General features: G+C 29.4%; 1 protein-coding gene across 5 annotated transcripts in view; it reads left to right on the top strand.

Moving 5' to 3' along the window:
• The window catches only part of LOC107452215 (uncharacterized), a 166,357-nt gene that overhangs the window by 124,890 nt on the left and 20,995 nt on the right, over nucleotides 1–20,472 (top strand). The window contains exon 1 of one of the 5 annotated variants that reach the window (XM_016068547.4): nucleotides 16,400–18,242. The exons of the other annotated variants lie outside the window; for them this stretch is intronic. The gene's annotated coding sequence lies outside the window, so the exon portion shown is untranslated. Of the gene's footprint in view, nucleotides 1–16,399; nucleotides 18,243–20,472 lie in introns of those variants that run through there. 5 annotated transcript variants of the gene reach the window in all.

Below are 20,472 nucleotides of genomic sequence, written 5' to 3'. Positions count from 1 at the left end.
TCTATTTTCATGTCATACGATTGTTTTTGCTGATTTAGTCAGCGTACAGAGTTTGAATTTTATGAAAAAGCGGTGTTTTCAATGGCTTTATGCTTATTAATTATACTCCTTGGACGATACTAACTTTCAAATTATTTTTCTAACAATTTTTTAGTTACTGAGTGAGTTAGCATTCTCATTAAATTATAAAATAATAAATAAATTTGATAAAAAAAAATACGGGGTGACAAATAAGTCTAAACGACAATAGAAATATGTCATTGTTATTCCTAATTGATAGTAATATTGAAATTGAGTGATTTGATAAAGTTTATAGAACGAATTTATAACTTACCCCTACTATGTTCCCCTCCTGTTTGTTAGTCCTAACTAATAGTAATATTGAAATTGAGTGATTCGATAAAGTTTATAGAACGAATTTATAACTTACCCCTACTATGTTCCCCTCCTGTTTGTTAGTCCTAACTAATAGTAATATTGAAATTGAGTGATTTGATAAAGTTTATAGAACGAATTTATAATTTGCCTCTACTATGTTCCCCTCCTGTTTGTTAGTCCTAACTAATAGTAATATTGAAATTGAGTGATTTGATAAAGTTTATAGAACGAATTTATAATTTGCCTCTACTATGTTCCCCTCCTGTTTGTTAGTCTTAACTAATAGTAATATTGAAATTGAGTGATTTGATAAAGTTTATAGAACGAATTTATAATTTGCCTCTACTATGTTCCCCTCCTGTTTACCATGCCATGTAAAAATTCAGTAATATTGTGTTATTTATATCTAGATATTTCTCTTGCAGATATTTCTCTTGCTTATCTCTTTTTCTCTAAAAAATTTCAAACCTTTATTTAAATTGTACCTTTTATGAAAGTTTAAACATGTCTTTCGTTAATTTTAATGAAATCTTAATAAGTTAATAAACTATTACTTTTAATCTGCTAACAGTAAAATACACATTGCCATAAATTGAACTTAAAATTCGTTAGTAAACAATATCTGCGACGAGATTATTTTATCAATGGCGTAAATAGGAATTTGTTTAAAAGGGAAAGGAGAGGTGTTTTTTCTTCTTTTTAACTAATATGTTTGATATTTTTATGTAAATATATATGCCTCTAATAGCATTAATAAATAGTGCTGCAGTTGTTTAAAAAAAAGGGATTAAAATTATTTTAAGTTTTATTTTTATACATATCTTGTATTTATGATCTATTTTAGAATGTGTATTTATGAAGAATATTTCAAATAGTCCCTTAGGTTTTCACCCATGGAAAAGTAATGGGGTTTAGGGTGCAAGGGGCAGTTAATTGCTTGTTGTTTATGCAAGTTTTTTAAATTTATAAAGTATGCTGTAAAAGGACTGAAAATTAATTTTGAAATGATTTCTTTTGAATTGTAAAGCATTTAGTACTGTCTACTAACGATGTTTTAAAATGTCTCTGTTAATAACATACCGATGGTGAGACAAACCAACTTTTATTTCATTTTTAAAGATATTTTCGTTGAATGTACAGTTAATTTGAATTTACAGTTGAGTAAGACAGTTTTGTATGGAGTCACTTGAAGACTTTTTTTTTCTTCTTGTTTTTTTCCTGTTTGTGTACTCCATAAAGCGTTAAAAAAAAGATTTCTTAAAATGTTTTGAAAATATATTTGACACTCAATTTAATAATTACCAGTACCTATTGAATCGAAACAAATCATAAAATATAAATTGATGTTTTGAAAGCTCAAATCATAGATCATTAAATTTTGTACTATCTATATTAAGCCAGAAAATATTAACTACTAGTTAATATTTTCTGTTCAACTACTAGTATATAGTTCAACTACTAGTTATTATTATACTTTAGTTGGGTTGAAACCCAACTAAAAGCTTCAATAAATTAATTTTTGTTTAATCAACTATTTTTATTAAGCTACTAAATTGTATTGAACACTTTCCCTTCTTTGATGGAAGTACTAATTATAAAGCATGAAAATCAATGCAGCTTCTACCTTTAGGCAAAGTAATATTAATAGCAACAAGTTTCAGATTTTTGAAATTGATCTTTGACCTGTCCCCAATTCATTTGGCCAAAACCTGCAGTAACCAATAAAGATAAAAAAAAAAAGTTTTATAAATGAGGTCAAAATGTATTTTTATTTTATATAAATTTTTGATTATTGTTCTCAAGCTATTTTCAAATTTTTACCTAAACATGAAAGTTAAAGATTAAGAACAAAATGAAAATTTAATGTAGTTATTGAATATGAAATTTTTTAAGTAAAAGAAACTGTTGATGAAATTAATTATTATGATGCATTTCTAATACATTGTTAATAAATTGGAATATATTGCATGTATTACAATTTTAATGCAATAATATAGTTTGAAATGCATTTTGTTATGATGCATTTTTTATATTACTTATTTATAACATTTAAGGTTATTATAAACTTGAAAGTTCTTGAAGTATCTTTAAAAATAAAAATAAATCTTATTTAATGCAAAGAAATTGGATTTTTTGTGTTTTTCTGAATAAATCATAAACTCTATTACTTATTTTCTGTTCAGTTTCTTAAGATATAATTTGTTAATCCATGTTAAAACACACTCTACGATTTATTTTAGCTAGAATAAAAATAAAGTTACCTAGGAACTGAAAGCTAAAATTAATTCATTATTGATTTAATTAAGCTAAAATTAAGATAAAATAGCCTAAACAATGAAAAATAAAATTATAATTTGATTTTTTATTTACTAGATGACTGCCAAATATCTAGTTTTAAGCTTTTATTTTTTAGATTATTTTGATAAAACATAAGTTGTTTTTTCTTGTAAACATTGCCATAACATAATTTATTTTTTTTGTCCAAATTATCAGATATATTTTTTTTTAAAAACTAAAGCCCATCTTTGCTAATGTCCTTTCTAAAAAAATATGAAAAGTGAAAGTTCTTTCATAATTAAAGTCTTGAAAAGGAAATTGAATTAAAGGATTAAATCAGTTAGACCATTAGTGTCTTTTTTTTAACACATATCTTTAATTTTTAAATGATAATGTTTAATGTATATGAAAAAATTAAGTTTGTAGATTAACAAATTTCAATAATTTACTTCTAATGAAAATTGGTCTCATATATTTTCAATTGGCTTCATATATTTTGAGAAATCTTCTTACTCTAGAAATAAAATAAAGAAATATTTTAAATTCAAGGTCTAGTCTAATACATTCTCTAGTACGTTCTAGCACCTAACATTATATAGGCGGATTCAGAAATAAAAAATGTACAAAACTTAAATACAAAAAAAGTTTAACCAATGAAAGTTGTTTTTTTTTTTTAAATAAAAAAAAAAATCAATCAAGATAGTCTAGCAACTGAAATAATTTTAAAATATTACAAACAATTTGTAAAATTTTAAAACTATTTTAAATGTTTATATGAAATTTATAATCATTAGAAAATTAAATTACAAAATTAAACAATTATTAAATATTATTTTATATCATGAATGTAAAATTGAAAAATACTGAAATGCAAAATTTATCAAATTAAAATCTTTTGTGTTTTAAATGTCATTTTTTGAGGCATTATTTAATGTTATTTTATTTTCAATGGTTATATTCATATTGGGATCCACTTGCTAATTCTTTGTTGTATAGAGTTTTTTTTAAATTGCATATTGCAAGCTGAATTCTTTAATCAATATAATTATTAACTTCACATATAGTTTTATGTAATTCTTATAATTAGTAAGTAAAAAGTATGAATAAGTTGAAGGTAAAAATAATAGGTTTTATAACTATATAAGTAGATAATTAAGTTGATTTTTCATTTCACATCTGTTTTATCTCTTTATTTGTGAATAATTTTTTGATAAGAGTTGTTTTTTGATGCAATTTTTTTTTGTTCCTGACATTGATTAAAAAATTCTTTATTAATTTTGCTAACAAATATTTTGAAAATTACAATTATAGAAATACCTTTTTGTTGTTGCTGAAATCTTACATGATTTTTAGATATAGGCAGTTTTTCTTTTCATTCTTTTGAATTACATTCCAAAGTTTAGAAAAATTTGTTTAATTAAATTATAATTAATTTCATAATAATAATTGCAATTTTTAAAAAAAAAATGTAGCTTAGGCATTAATGGGTTGAGTTTTCCAAATTTCAGACCAGGCAACTAAAAATAAAATTGCAGTTTAATGAAATACCGTTTTGTGTGAAGATATTGTGATAAGAAAAGGTTAAGCTTTTCTTATCAATAACTTTGATGCTATAACTTAGTTATAAGAATAAATTTCCTCTAAAATTTATAATTTTGTTCTAAAGGTGTTGGCAGAAAATGGTTTACCATAAAATTTAAGAAGTTTCTAATTAATGTAACTTTAACGAAAAACTATAATAAAAATTTTGCTTACTTTTAATGCTTCATATTCTTCTTTTGCATAAATCAGTTCTCCTTTTTTAAACAGCAATCGAAATTATGCAATTTGAGAAACTGGTATATGATACAGGTCTTGATCCAGAAACTTTATTTGTCACTAAGTCTGTCTAAAGATAAGATTAGTTTTTCTTATAATTTGCTCCTGCCACTTTGAACTTAGTACCATTGAATTTGGCGAGTAAACTCCCTTACACTAAATTTTATCAAAGTTTTAAACAGTAGGTTATGGGATGGATCTGAAAATTAATTCACTGGACATTCACATCCGGTAATATCCTCGATTTGTTGTTATGCCTAAAATCGAATCTAGCCAATTGTTATCACAAAATATCTTTTCATAAAAACGGACCCTTCACAAAATATTTTAACTTAAAAACGGACCCTTCACAAAATGATTTTTCTTTTAATCGGACCCTTCACAAATTTGTTTATCTTCATTATTGTTTTGTTAATCGAATAAACCCGTCCCAGGGGGTAAAACAAGAAAGATGGATGCAAACGAATAAGTTTTGTCTTCGGCAGACGCTTTATTATTCGTCCGAAATGAATATTCTGCGTTCAGCAGTATAGGCTAAATACCAAATATTTGTATGTTGCATCTCTAATTTAGAAGCAGCAATTGCTGTTTATTTTTGAAAATTTAAATTTTTTTTATTGTAATTTTACGGTGCTGAGCATAATCTTGTACCTATTTACAATTTAAAAACTTCTTGAAAAAGTTTTTTTTGCAATAACCGGACCCTATATGCACAAATTCAGAAAAGCAGGACCTTGGTTGAAAGAATGTGGACTTAATGTTTATTTTATAGTCACAAATTACGAGTAATTTTTTTTCACAATTTTACTAAAACAGGATCTTTCACAAAATGTCTGAACAGACCCCTGGTTATATTCTTTTTTTTCTTCTTCCAAATTCTCATCAAGCAGTAATTTGTTTTGGAAAAAAGTGATTATGCTGAAAAAAAAAACAGAATCCAGGACTTATTTAAAAACTCCTTATTCCCCATCTCAACTTTTTTCTATCTTCAACATTTAAAGTCTTTTTTTTTTTTTTTAAAGAAAAAATATTTCTTGAGCTGTAGGGGTGCGCCTTTTGTGGGGAATGGTTTAATAGATATGTAGTCTCTTTACTGCTGCCCCAGTCAGCTGACAAGGTACCAGGTGGTTTTTATCTTTGCATCTGCACCACCATTCTTATTGTAATATGGAGGAAGCTTTGTATCTTGTCTAGGGTGCGATATTAAAAGTTACTTATACTTAGGTTTGCAACCTATACGGATGTATCTCTGGGTATTGATAAAAGTCATTCCTAATTGAAATAGCATTCCTTTTAAAATATATTTAGAAAAAGTTCTAATTGTAAATTAAGGTTTTATTTATATCAACAATAGTGTATTAAAGTTTTATTAAGAAATAATTCGGCAGCACTTGTTTTAAAATGATTAATTGCAGCTTTTTTTATGGAATGATTGATACTTGGTATGGTAAGTTTAATTTGATATTTCTGTTTGTCAGTTTAACACGTTTGTCAATTCTTGTGGTGGCGTATTAGTGTAGCTAATTAAAAGTTATTGCTCTAAAATATATTATGGTAGCCTTTTACAAAAATCAGGGGTCTGTCCAGACATTTTGTGAAAGGTCCGTTTTTCGTGAAATTGTGAAAAAATTACTCATATTCTTTCAACCAGGGTGCTGCTTTTATGAATTTGTGCAAATAGGGTCCGTTATTGCAAAAAAAAAACTTTTTCAAGGAGTTTTTAAATTGTAAAGATATACAAGATTATGCTCAACACTGTAAAATTATGATTAAAAAAATTAAATTTTAAAAAATAAACAACAATTGCTGCTTCTAAATTAGAGATGCAACATACAAATATTTGGTATTTAGCCTATACTGCTGAACGCAGAATATTCATTTCGGACGAATAATGGAAGAATCGTCTGCCGAAGACAAAACTTAATTCGTTTACATCCATCTTTCTTGTTTTCTGCCCTGGAAAGGGCTTATTCGATTAACAAAATAATAATGAAGATAAACAAATTTGTGAAGGGTCCGATTGAAAGAAAAATCATTTTGTGAAGGGTCCGTTTTTAAGTTAAAATATTTTGTGAAGGGTCCGTTTTTATGAAAAGATATTTTAAGGGTCCGTTAATGGACCCAAATCTCTTCTAAACAGACCCCTGAAAATGCATTACGAACAGTGAGGTAATGAAAAGGAATAATGAATTCGTAAAATTACATACAAATAGCCTTACTTAAAGTTTTGACCTTATAATTAATGTTCAAATTGTCCTATACTTATTTGGAGGAAAAGTTAAATTCGTTCGCGCAAATTTTATATAAAAAAGTCTTCCAAATCGAAGTAGTAAAGATGAGATCTTTGACACACCCTCCCCCTTTAAAAAAACATCTGACCAAAAGTTATATGAATCCCTGTAAATGAGTACTTTCTCAAAAATGAACAGGTGGGAGATGTTAAGTGGTCAGTTTTCTATATTATTCCTCCCTCAATCATGTGCAATCCATAAGCAGAGTAAGACTAAAAATCAATTAAATCTTTATGACCTCTGTATTTGATAAAACAGTAACCACATGTTCTCTAGATATTCATAAAATCGTTGGATGAATTCACTGTTGTACAAGTACCATAAGCTGATTGATTCAAATAATTAAATAAATTAAAACTAAAATGGCATATTAATTTGCTTGATGCAGCGCATAAAGAACAATTTGAGAATCCTAAAATTTTTTCGCATTAACGAGAATTTTATCATACAATGAAACAGAGTTTCAAAACATTTAATGGTCTAAAAAATTGCTGTAACTCAGTCTGCTGGAGGTCATTCTCAGCATTTCGCTAAGAAATTCCATTTCGTCTCTATGAACAAGAAGTTGAAAAAATTTTCTGACTTAGTGTTAAGTGTTTTTAACCATTAGCATAGCGTTAAAGTATTTGCTTTAAAATTTTATGAGTTTTTCTTAATAAGTTGTTCTGAATAATTAATTATTTTTCCGTAATATAATTTAGTTGTCTCATGGGCATACTTGACGGTTTTTCCAAGTTAGGCCAAATTATAATAGTGCTTTATTTATTCATTTTTCTTATGGCGAGCTACCAATTAAAAGTTATAAGATGGTGTGAAGTTAACAATAAAATCATATTGATATGAAAATATATTGTTAATTTAAATATACATCACACTTATTAGATTCTAGTTGATGTTTCGTAGTTGGGTAATAGGTCCTTTAAATAAACTAACTGATAATAATTTATTATCATAAATTAAAATCAATATTATATGAACTTAAATGTTGTTGTCCACATAGTTATGCATATAATTTCTTACTTTTATTACCTTTTTCTAAGATTATCATAAAGCGTACTTTTAGTTTATTATAACTAACTCTGTAAGAGTTATTAACTAATTTTAGCAGGTAACTAGGCATTTGTTACCTAGTTTATAGTATTCTGTTCTACTTAAATGTATTTAATTTTTTATTTTGCTCTATTTTTTAATAGTCATTATTTTCGTGCTATTTGGCAAAGGTAACCTTAAGAACCTTTGCGTCGAAAATGCGCTTATCATCTTATCGTTTTTGCAAATTTGACTTCATGACTTTTTCTAACAATTATATACAGTTAATATTCTATTATTATTATTTTTTTGTATTTTGTTTGTTTCGTATAATACTTGTCGTGTACCTATTTCTACCATAACTGGTCATACCAGAACAATTTATTGCTTTATAAGGTTATCGGATCAGAAATTAGGATGTAATGCGTATTCAACGTATTGCTTCGATTAATTGCGCATTTGTGCAAAGACCGTTGCTTAGTTAGTTCAATCAGAATAACTGTGAATTCAAATTCCAAGAAAGTAACTAAAATTTTAGATTGGCATTTTTGTGTTAGAAGAAGTGTCAAAAACTAAATGTTTGTTAAGTAGCTTATATTTTATTTTGATAGCCAGAGAAGAAATTTGGGTCCGTTAACGGACCCTTCACGAAATATCTTTTCATAAAAACGAACCCTTCACAAAATATTTTAACTTAAAAACGGACCCTTCACAAAATGATTTTTCTTTTAATCGGACCCTTCACAAATTTGTTTATCTTCATTATTCTTTTGTTAATCGAATTAACCCTTCCCAGGGCAGAAAACAAGAAAGACGAATTAGTTTTGTCTTCGGCAGACGATTCTTTCATTATTCGTCCGAAATTAATATTCTGCGTTCAGCAGTATAGGCTAAATGCCAAATATTTGTATGTCGCATCTCTAATTTAGAAGCAGCAATTGCTGTTTGTTTTTGAAATTTTTATTTTTTTTTATTATAATTTTACAGTGCCGTGCATAATCATGTATCTATTTACAATTTAAAAGCTCCTTGAAAAAGTTTTTTGCAATAACTGGACCCTATTTGCACAAATTGATAAAAGCGGACCCTGGTTAATAGAATGTGAAATTTTTTTTCACAATATCATGAAAACCGGACCTTTCACAAAATGTCTGGACAGACCCCTGATAGCTTTACTTCATTTTTTACTAACTGTTAGTTTTTATCCAGAAAAAATGTCGAAACAATCAAAATTGCACAAGTTTTTAGAAAAAATAATATTAATAATAAGAATAATTATAAGAATTGTAATTTTTATATGTTCTTATAATTATAAGAAATATAATGCCGAAAATAATGGAATATAATGCGGAAATAAGAAATATATGCGGAAATGTACAATGGAAACACCCTGTATACGTAAGAAAATGCGTTGAGCAATGATTTAAAAATTCTTATTCTTTGAGTTCGTAATACATAAAAATTGGCAATATACAATTTTGTTTAATTATAATAAAGTTTTTTTTAGTTTATTTCCTTCCTAACATCCATATTTCATACATTCAATCAAGAAACATAAAGTCCGGTAGAAATAGGTACTATATATTAAATGTTGGTATGTTTAGTTTTAAACAGAATAGCTAACTATAATCTATCTAAAGTAATTCCCTGAATTATCTTTGTGTTTAATATTTCTGAATGTGAGAAATGGCGCAGAGATGAACTTTCTTTTTAATTATGTACGATACCGTTTCTTTTAAACAATAAAAAAAGTAGCTTGTCGAATTTATTATTCTGTCACTATTTTCCATGTACTTAAATACGAGCTTTTAACTCCTTTATCTATTCCATCCGAGCTAAAATTATTCAATTTAAATTCTAACTGGTCATCGATTAATTGAAGAAGTAGCTGCAACTTGTTTAGGCGCTTCCTTCTACAAACCCTATCGCATTTTAATCAGGCGTAGAAGGTTTAACTGATGTCCCAGTTTCCTCATAGCGAATGATGTTCCTTTTCTCTATGCAAAAACATGTGTCCCACGTTCTTCGCGCATTCTCATCTCCCAATCAGAACAAAGACGACGTATACAACAGCACAGAATAAACTAGACCTAATAAAAAAGAATGAAAATAACATTAAAAAAAAAGAAAGAATCATGTAGACACAGCATCCCAGTGATTTATGCTTCAGCTAGGAGGAAGTTTCGCCAAGGCCGTAGTTCTCTGGACTTGCATCTCTTCTTTCTGCCATTTTTTTCCCCCTAAGGTTGTAGAACCCTGTTTTAACCTTCGAACTTTGGTTCGCCCACTCATTTGTGGCCTCTCTGTTACTTGTTTTCCTTTTTCTTCTTCACCCAGCATTTGGTATATGTTTCTTGAAGGAATCGTGCGCCCTTTGGAACCTTTTGGGGCTTTACGACGGGCTGGTTTGGGTGTTGTTGGGTGAGAACTAGGCTTTCAATGTGCCTGTGTTTGCGGATGTTCCTCTTGGGCGCGGCGTGTTTTGGCGTGGTACGCCCTGGGTGGATGCTGCCTGAACGTGAATTGCGAATTTTGTGCGAAATTTTCGTGACTCACGACTGGGAGGTGTCCTGTTTTTGAAAAAAAAACTAAAGTGAACTTATGAAAAGATTCTTTCCTTTTCGTGGGAATGAATGCAAAGGATGTTACGAAAACATTTGCTTGAGAAATAAAAATCTACAAACGATTGTTTTATTCATTCTCCCCACCACCATGTACATTATCTAGTTGTAAAGTTTAAACCGGTATATCGTTTTCCGTAACTCTTTGGGAACATTTTCCAAACTGTTATTTGTTAGAAACAACAACAGTATGAATTCGTATTAAATGGGCAAGCTGAGAACATGTTAAGGAATCATCAAATTACAATCATCTAACAAACATTTTATTGCAACTTATATCGAAGATAAATTTAGTTGTAAAATTTCCGTTGAAAGCACAGAAATATTTTGAATGATGTCGGAAAACAATGTCCTGGGAATCTTAATAGAAATATTTTTAAACATTTCAAACAACGTATTTAGAAGAAATGCATAAAAATATCTAATAAACTTTTTGTATATTTAGTATCCTGTTATGTTTCATTTATCAGTTATCATTATTCTACTTATCTGTATTATCTAAACACTATTACACATGAGAAGCGTTTTTTCTCTCTCTTGTAGAAAAATTTTGTTTCTAAAGAATTTTGTGACATTGAGCTGACAGCTGTAATCCTATTTTAAATTTATCCGACTGTCATTGTGTATAAAAGTATAATAAACCTCCTCCCTTGAAGAAAAAAAAAGCTTGAATAATTTATGTTTTAGCTGTCGGATTTTCGCGAATTAAGTGTTAATTTTATAGGTTCAAAGGGTTGACCTCAATTATGCTAATTAATTAGAACCAGGTGTTAATTAAGTATTGGAATCAGATACAAAAATGTACTTTCAAAATAATACACGTAAATATGGTACCAATAGTTTCATCAGGAGAGCAGTCGAAGTTAGAATCCTTTTAATATTAATTTCACTTTTTATGTAATTCGTCATACCTTAGGAAGTCATTAAATTATTTGAAAGTTTCTTGTACACCAATGTAAAAAATAATTTTCAAAATTTTTGGTGGAAGAGATTTTGAACTGCAAAGCATCAAAATTTTTATGTCAATTTAAAATATGTAACTTTAAATGACGAAATGGAAAATTTGGACGTAAACGGCTGAATAGTGAAAATTTAATAATATGACTTGTAATAAAAAACTTCAAAATCTGTCAGAGGTAAAAACATGCAAGAACTTTGATTCTGTTGGAAATTGTGTGGCAGATAAAGGCGATTGTGTAGAAACATTTTCAAATCTCCTTTGGCAATCAAACCTTTTTTGAAGTCTTTAATCCCAAATTTCTCTCTAGGGATTTGCCCTAATTTTCATAACGATGCATTCCTTAACGATTTTGCATTCATTTGCGACACATAGTATGCACATCACATCACCCAACCATTGCCAAGTACCTAGCCTCATTTTAAGGATTTTATCTTTTAATGGCTAAGATAGAAATGCTACGTAAATTTGACCCTGCGCAGACGACGCGGAATCAAAACTCCTACACCACAACCAAGACTTTCAAGCCACGTCAGATTTAACGTGTAGTCTGTTGTCAGAATCAAACTTACTACCTCCTCACTTCTCCAACCTCCTTTATCGTCTACGCCAGTGTTCCCCAACCCCCCGGCCCGTACCAGGCCGCCCATTTCATTGAAACTGAATTTATACCCCAAATTAAAAATATCTGTGTTCCATTAAAATTTTATTTATTTAAAAAAAAGGGGGCCCCCGAAGGTAGTGACAAAATTTTTTGTAGTGTTTGTATTGTATCATTGTCTCCGATTACCCCCAGATGGAACTGTCTCATTGCAAAGAACCAAGCTTAGGTTTCTCATTGATTTAACGTTCTAGTAAGTTAAAATGTTAAATCACTTTATATTTATTTTTTGGTGTAACTGTATTTTGTTTTGAAGCCATGTTTAAACACAAATTAAAATTAATAAATCAAAATGATCTAAAATATAAACAATCAACGTCCCCCCTCCCAGCAGGCCGCGGTAAAATTATCAAACGTTGACAGATCCGCGGTGATAAAAAGGTTGGGGAACACTGGTCTACGCCACCGGAGTGCTTAGCGCGTGTGCACCATTTTCACATTATTTTATGCAAGGATTCTAAAACTAGTTCTGTTTTTTTTTTATATGGTTATTCAACTACCAATTTAAATACTGTGAGTTGCAAGAACTTCCGGGTTAGTAGGTATATAATAATTATATGAGAAAAAATCCCCACTAAAGGTAAAATTTTTACATCAAACTGTTCATTACAAGCTTCCGAAAATTTCACACAATAACATAATGCAGAGAAAACTCTTATTGCCTGCATACACCTACCCAACTAGTATCAAGCACCTAGCCCCGTTTATCAGGGCTCTATCTTTTAACAGCGATGCAGGAATGCAACTTAAATTTGACCCGGTCAGACGACGTGGACTGCACCTGAGCAGTATCCCCTCACCAAACTTCCGCACCACAACCAGTGACAAGACTTTCAGCCACGACAGATACAACGTTCTTTTTGCCAGCAAAGAGATTATGGTGTTTTTCTCCAAAAACGTTCTCTTCAACAATTTCGTGATTATCCAGGGGTCTGTTTAGAAGAAATTTGGGTCCGTTAACGGACCCATCACAATATATCTTTTCATAAAAACGGACCCTTCAGAAAATATTTTAACTTAAAAACGGACTCTTCACAAAATAATTTATCTTTTAATCGGACCCTTCACAAACTTGTTTATCTTCATTATTGTTTTGTTAATCGAATAAACCTTTCCCAGGAGGGGGGGGGGCGGGGAGAGAAAGACATGTAAACGAACTAAATTTTGTCTTCGGCAAAGGCTTCTTCCTTTATTCGTCCGAAATGAATATTCTGCGTTCAGCAGTATAGGCTAAATACCAAATATTTGATGTTGCATCGCTAATTTAGTAGCTGCAGTTGCTGTTTATTTTTTAAAATGTGCAAGTTTTTTAATTATAATTTTACAGTGTTGAGCATAGTCTTGTATGTCTTTAAAAACTCCTTGAAAAAGTTTTTTTGCAATAACGGACCCTATTTGCACAAATTCACAAAAGCGGACCCTGGTTGAAAGAATGTGACTTAATGTTTATTTTATATTCACAAATTACGAGTAATTTTTTCACAATTTTACAAAAACGGACCTTTTACAAAATGTCTGGACAGACCCCTGTTATCATTATATTGCTCTAAACTTATGAATTAATATATATATTTTTTTTTACGGATTTGAAAAGAAATTTCAAGTAAATTATTTTCGAATATATTAAAAAGAAATGCCGCCCAAGCTGTATTTTTCTACTCTTACCTGTCATTGTCCTGGAGTGGTTTTCTTAAAAAAAGAAAAAAGATATTGCATCGCAAAGGGTCGAAGGGCTCGACCTCCCACTACACAGAACCCGAACTAAGTTAAGAAAGGTGTCTCAAAAAAATTCCTACGCCCGGAGCATGGGAAAGATTTCAGAAATACCTGTGCAAACCAATGCACGAAGTAAAGATAAAAAAAAAAAAAAAAGGAAGAATCTCAGCAGGAAAAATTATCTATGGCCTCAACACGTGGAGTGTCACGTCGGTCACTGCAGTGCCCGATAATCAAGTTTCTGTTCAGGCCACGTCGTTCACTTATGACCGTCAGTTAAGTTACAGCTTCCCCGGTCAACGGGGTCCGAATGTTAAGTTTTCTCCAACTTTGATATCCAATTCTATAAATTATTAGTTTTATGAAGTAGAGGTTATTTTTGTTGTGAGGGTGGAATAAGTTACACATTGCGTGTACGAATATCATTAGTTCAACCAGGGGTCTGTTTAGAAGAAATTTGGGTCCGTTAACGGACCCTTCACAAAATATCTTTTCATGAAAACGGACCCTTCACAAAATATCTTTTCATGAAAACGGACCCTTCACAAAATATTTTAACTTAAAAACGGACCCTTCACAAAATAATTTATCTTTAAATCGGACCCTTCACAAATTTGTTTATCTTCATTATTGTTTTGTTAATCGAATAAACCCTTCCCAGGAAGGGGGGGGGGGAGAAAGACAGACGTAAACGAACTAAATTTTGTCTTCCGCAGACGCTTTTTCCTTTATTCATCCGAAATTAATATTCTGCGTTCAGCAGTATAGGCTAAATACCAAATATTTGTATGTTGCATCGCTTATTTAGTAGCTACATTTGCTGTTTATTTTTTAAAATTTAATTTTTTTAAATTATAATTTTACAGCATTGAGCATAATCTTGTATGTCTTTGCAATTTAGAAACTCCTTGAAAAAGTATTTTTTTTTTTTTGCTGTAACGGACCCTATTTGCACAAATTCACAAAAGCGGACCCTGGTCGAAAGAATGTGACTTAACGTTTATTTTATATTCACAAATTACGAGTAATTTTTTCACAATTTTACAAAAAACGGACCTTTCACAAAATGTCTGGACAGACCCCTGGTTCAACAGAACTTAATGAAATTTATAAACATTAAGAAGAATATTCTCAAGTTCGTGTTTAAAGAATTTCATGCCGCGACGTGAACTTTTTTTTTCTCCCATTTTTTTTTCCTCTTATTTATTTATTTTTTTTGACTTTTTATAATCATGCATAATATCCTTTACAGACAAACTTTTTTTTTGTCGTTAACATTTGTGTTTTTGTAATATATTTATTCCAAAAAAATTTATTTTATAAGCAACTATTTGCATATTAAAGTAAAAGGATTAATAAGAAAAAGACATATATATATATTTTTTTTTAAATGCACATAATATTACGAAATATATTAACAGCGATATTATTTGTTTTGTGAAATAATTTGATTTTGTCCCCCTTTCCGAAAATGTATTAATTATAGTATTAGGAAAATTTGACTATATGTTAAGGGTTGTACAATTTTTTTTTATTTTTATTTAATGAAATTTTGCTTTTGGTGCATCATTATCTTTATATTATGTAAAGAGACTTTCAATTAAATTGTTGATGAACCGATTAATTATTTTTACAGTACTTTTTATTTTTTGACATTTTTATTAAAAAAAATTATTTTGAATGAAGATTTAAAATTGTCCTTTTAAACCTACAACGGTTACCGTAAAGTATTATACTTAAATTAATTTAAATTTCTTCTTTCCTAGATTTTTCTGGGTTTTCTTTTGATTTTTTAGAATTATTGTTAATTAATTAATATTCTTTATTTTAATATTTCTTATTTAGGATTATTAAATAATATACGTTATTTTAATATTAATTGTTTCGAATTATCATTAAAAGTTATATAAATTTTGTGTTTATGTATGTTTGTTTAGTCTCAATGAACCTTATGGGCTAATACTGAATTTTACTGTAATTGCGTAACTCTTTTTTTTTTTTTTTTTTTTTAAATTCCTTACAAACACTTTCTTTTTATTCATATTCCATTTAAAAAACACTTAATGCACTATCCAAATACACACTAGTAAAATTATCTGTGTTTATAGGTTTAATTCTATATTCATTCCTTTCTGTAAAATTCAAATATTTACTTTTTTAGGATTATTCTCAACTGGTTAAATTTTTATGTTTCTCTTATTTCGGAGGGGGGGGGGTGTATTAATAAAATTTTTACAGGATTTTAAATTTTAAAATTATTTTTTTACCTTTTTTTTTAAAAAAAATGCACCGTTAAATGTTTATTTCCTCATAATTTTCAGTTTAAATTGCAGAAAAAAGATTTCAAATTGCTCATCAATTAATAATTTTTTTTAAAATTTACTATTTTTGAAAAAAAAAAATGCATAGTGATTGTCTTTTAGCATGCCTTCAATTATTTTTTATTAACTACAAAATTTTCTGTTATTTTGATAATGAGTGTAGAATTACTTTTTGAAATACAAATACGCACATGAAATAGTATAAGAGGGTAATTTAAAAAATTGTTAAGGATCAAATTCAATTATTCCATAATATTACAAATTTGGAAGGAAAAAAAAATTCTGTGTTAAGTGAGTGCCCTTTCAAAACTCTTAAGTGCCTTTTTCTGCGAGGAAGCATCCTACCCTTTTATTCCTAGGGAAGAGCTCTGTAACATTTGCATTGGTGAAGCATCTTAAGATATTTGCCTGTGAATTAAATTCGTGCAATCACTACCTTTGAAAATTTTAGAGTAACAGCAAATTTTTTTTCACCCTTTTAAAGTTTCAAATTAATGATTCTTTAACAGGTAACGTTATTAAGGATTTTAAAATATGAATTCAGATGAGCTTCAAGATATATTGAAAGACGTAATACAAGGTTTATTTCGTGCTTATTGTTTCTTGCTCGTCGGTTTCTATCCCATTAGGTAGATACAAGGGCAACTAGTTTAAAAGAATATCCATTAAAAAAAAACTAGATTTGAAGATTTCAAACTCTCATCATTTTCTATTGTTTATGGTTTTCCTAATATTAATGTTTCCCATGTTGCGTAAGTTTTTTTTACTCGAGTTTTGAATATTTAAGACATATTTATTTTTCGCTAGATCTTATGAGAAATGCCATCATTATGGTTTTAATTCTATTCATTCGTTTTTATGAAAAAGTAATCAGAAATTAATTATTTTTCAATATCGTATTTCTTGCCAAAAAGTCAGAAGAATTATTGCTAAATTAAAAGGCCAAGGGGGTTGAACCTGGAGGAAGTCGTGTGGCTGATGAATTATTATCAATTTGTTAAAACATGCTTTGTTGAATTTTTTTGTGGTTTTTGGCTAACCTTAATCATCTTTTCATGACATAGTGATTATTTTAACTTTAATCATAGATATTATTCAATATTTTGGTTAAAAGGTTAATTGAATTTACACTGGCATATCAGTCCTCAGTTTTATGTCTCCAAATGCATTTGTTTCAATTTTTTAGGAATTCACTGTATGAAGATTTAGTTTTTCCTCGTGTTTTTTTTTTTTTTTTTTTTAAGCGACACGAGTCCTTAGTTTACCTCCATCATTTAATAAAAGTTTGTTTAGTTCTTAACTTGCAATCAATTTAGACGAATGAATTCCGTGACATAGTACTCCTATCTGTAATTTTTTTTTGTTGTCATTTAGGAGGAACCAAAGCCTCTATTATTGTTGTTGGCGATGAATATCTCTTTCGAATTGTTCTCTTCATCATTTCGTGTTAAATTCAAGGTGAGGAGGTGATCCTTGTGAACTTAAATGCAGAAATAATTGATTTTAGGAAAAGACAAAGTTCAAATTGAGGAAAAAGTGGCTAAATATTTCCAACTCCGCCTTGAGATGATGTCAGTCTCTTTGTGTTGCCAACTTCTCATTTATAAATATTCATATCGTAAAAGGATGGGGGTGGATCTTCACTGGATGCTAAAGACAGACTCGCCCATGCTCAACGGGTTCCAAAATTCCATCTCCTGTGTCAGGTCATCCCAAATTTCGTAGTCACACTTAAGTGACGTTAGCTTTTCCTCAATGCTTCAGTGGCGTGGGCGACGGGTGTTGTGTAATCGGGTCTCGAGCAAGTCACAGGGGCGTGGCCAGTGGCGTGGATGCGCATCACCTGAGGACGTGGGAACTTAGGAAAGGGATGAACTGGGAAGATGCGAGTTCCTCTTCTGGAAATCCCTTGCAAGAATAATCTGCTATGCATCAGTGATGAGGGAAGCCTTGTTTTGAAATTTTTTTTCCCTGTGCCCGAAATTATCTACCTCTTTAAATCTTTTGTTTTCATAATTTCGAATATTTATTCAAATGGACTCGAGATAATAATGAATTACATTCATTTTTAAAAAAAAAAAATTTTTGAATCTTCCTTGAGGTCACTACCTATTGTCTTGGATCACAGGAATCTTAATTGACAAACGCTCTCTTTGCTTAATCCTAAACTAAGTGAGTATTAACTGTTTTATATTTGAAAACTTGCTCAATCGTCAACTTATTTTTTTTTTCTCAAGCGGTTTTATATTTACAGATCTCTTTTTAATCGTTATGATTTTGCATTTTATTTGTTTTAAAATGTTTTACTTTTTTGATTAATGATTGACGGTTTTCAGCTAGTACGAGATAAGCATAAAAAATTATTTCTAATCGCTAACCGATTATCAGTTTTTACCGCTAGAAAGAAAAATATTTTATTCGCTCTACTTGTACTAACTGCGTAGTACTTTACACAATTCAGACTGTTTTATTTTTTATAATTCAGATCCCGCCTCTAAAATTTGTTGTTAAAATATTATTTGATGTTCGATGAGTAAAATTATTAATATGCCTTTTATTTATTTTTGCCTAACTTAAGAACTGTCTTATACTATTTACTATTAAGAACTGTATTAAGTATTTTGAAATATTTCAAAAATAATGATTTCATTATTAGATTATTCACTATTTTTTACTATTGTTAATTATAATTTGGTTTCTAATAACTGAATAATCAAAAAACTAATTATTTTATTTATTTTATTGAGTTGTCCCCATTACTTCAAAACTGGATTATTTTAGGAGATGCCCGCTATTTGGGAGAGTACTTTTGAATTGAAAAGTTGATTAATTTTGAATTAAAAAGTTGAAAGATTTAGTTTTGCAACCTCAATTAGGAGCATTTTTGTTGCAGATCTGATTTAAATGCACCAGAAAACACATTAGTAAATAAGTAATCAGTAGCAAATCAGTTTGTTTGTAAAAATTATAAATAACATCGCACTATTACTGTTATTATTAAGAAGAAAATTGTGCGTGGATTGAGGAATTTAGTGAGAAACTTTTCAAAATCTTGTGCGTGAACCAACACGCGCGCACCTTAGCTTCCACGAAGGCCATAAAATATTCCATTGAGTGATGGGATTTTCCTCATCATGTGATATGAATATGTGATTATTTGATCTTCAGTTTTCTTAGTCTTCTGAATGGGTTCAAAATTTTAAGGTTGTGGATGGCTATGATTATCGGCCGTTATTGATGAAATAATAATTACAATAGACAAAACAATTTTTTTGAGAACTTGGAATTTTTCAAATTATTTTTTTCTTTGTACACTTTTTTGTTAATAGTTATATATAATATTGATCAATATCTAAATTCCAGTTACAATTTTGCAATTGGGTATAATATAAAAAAAACACAACTACTTCCACTTAGTAGGAATAACATTTACCATGACGCAATGCTAAATTCTATGCCACTATCCACATAAATCAATTATTAATCAAAAATCGAATATCAATTACTTTTCTTTATAATGCAATAAAATCTGGCGAGCAGCTATTTAAGAAGGTTCGCAGAAAATGCCGTTCATGGGTTAAATTTAGTAGGAATAACACAACCTGTGACGTAGCCTATAGTATACCCAATTGGAATAGTAAATGGTATGAGTAGTAAGTAGTTCATGGCCTATCACACATCACTAAACCATAACCAAGCATCTATTCCCATTCTCAGGGTTCTATCTTTAACAGCCATGGTGGATGCCATGTTATTTTGATTCCTATCAGACGACATGGATAGCGTCAGGGCTGGTACCTCTTTCTCTCTCTTTCCATTACAATAAACTTTTGGTGATATGTTGTGTATGCAACTAAAGTTATCTTATTCAAATATTCACATGTGGTCATTTTCCATCTCAAAGTATTATTTTATGCATGATGAAAAAAAATAAGTGCACCTTTTTTTAATGTTATTTATTATGAAAAGTCCTATAAATCTGTTACATCATTTATAAAGCTAACTTTATTACTTACTTCTCAGAACCATCTCTACCGAATAATCTAGCGTTTGGATCTATTTCTGTGAGGTTTCTGATTAGTGTGCACTTTCGTGTTTTTGCTCTCTTTTTTTTTTTTTTTTTTTTGTAAATCATGTATTTGATGCTTGTTTGGGATCAATACTCATATATCTCAATCATCAGTTTCAAATTTCGTGTCACAAAAAGCGTTCATTTTTAGTGACACGAAACGAAGAAATTCGTTAATGCTACCTGAATATCGCTGACTAATGCTTTGCTTTTCGTGTAAACTTGTTATTATGGTTACGGTTTTTATTGATGAAACATTCCAAAAGTGAGCTGCTGATTTATTTTGTTTACTGGTGCACTTTCTAAAAATATAATGTTTCAGAACTTTAATTA

Source organism: Parasteatoda tepidariorum, chromosome 7, assembly GCF_982258835.1.
Source record: "Parasteatoda tepidariorum strain Cologne lab strain chromosome 7, Ptep-v5.0, whole genome shotgun sequence".
NCBI lineage: Eukaryota > Metazoa > Arthropoda > Arachnida > Araneae > Theridiidae > Parasteatoda > Parasteatoda tepidariorum.
Note: the sequence above shows the minus strand (reverse complement) of the source record. Positions and strands in the feature narration are given on the sequence as shown.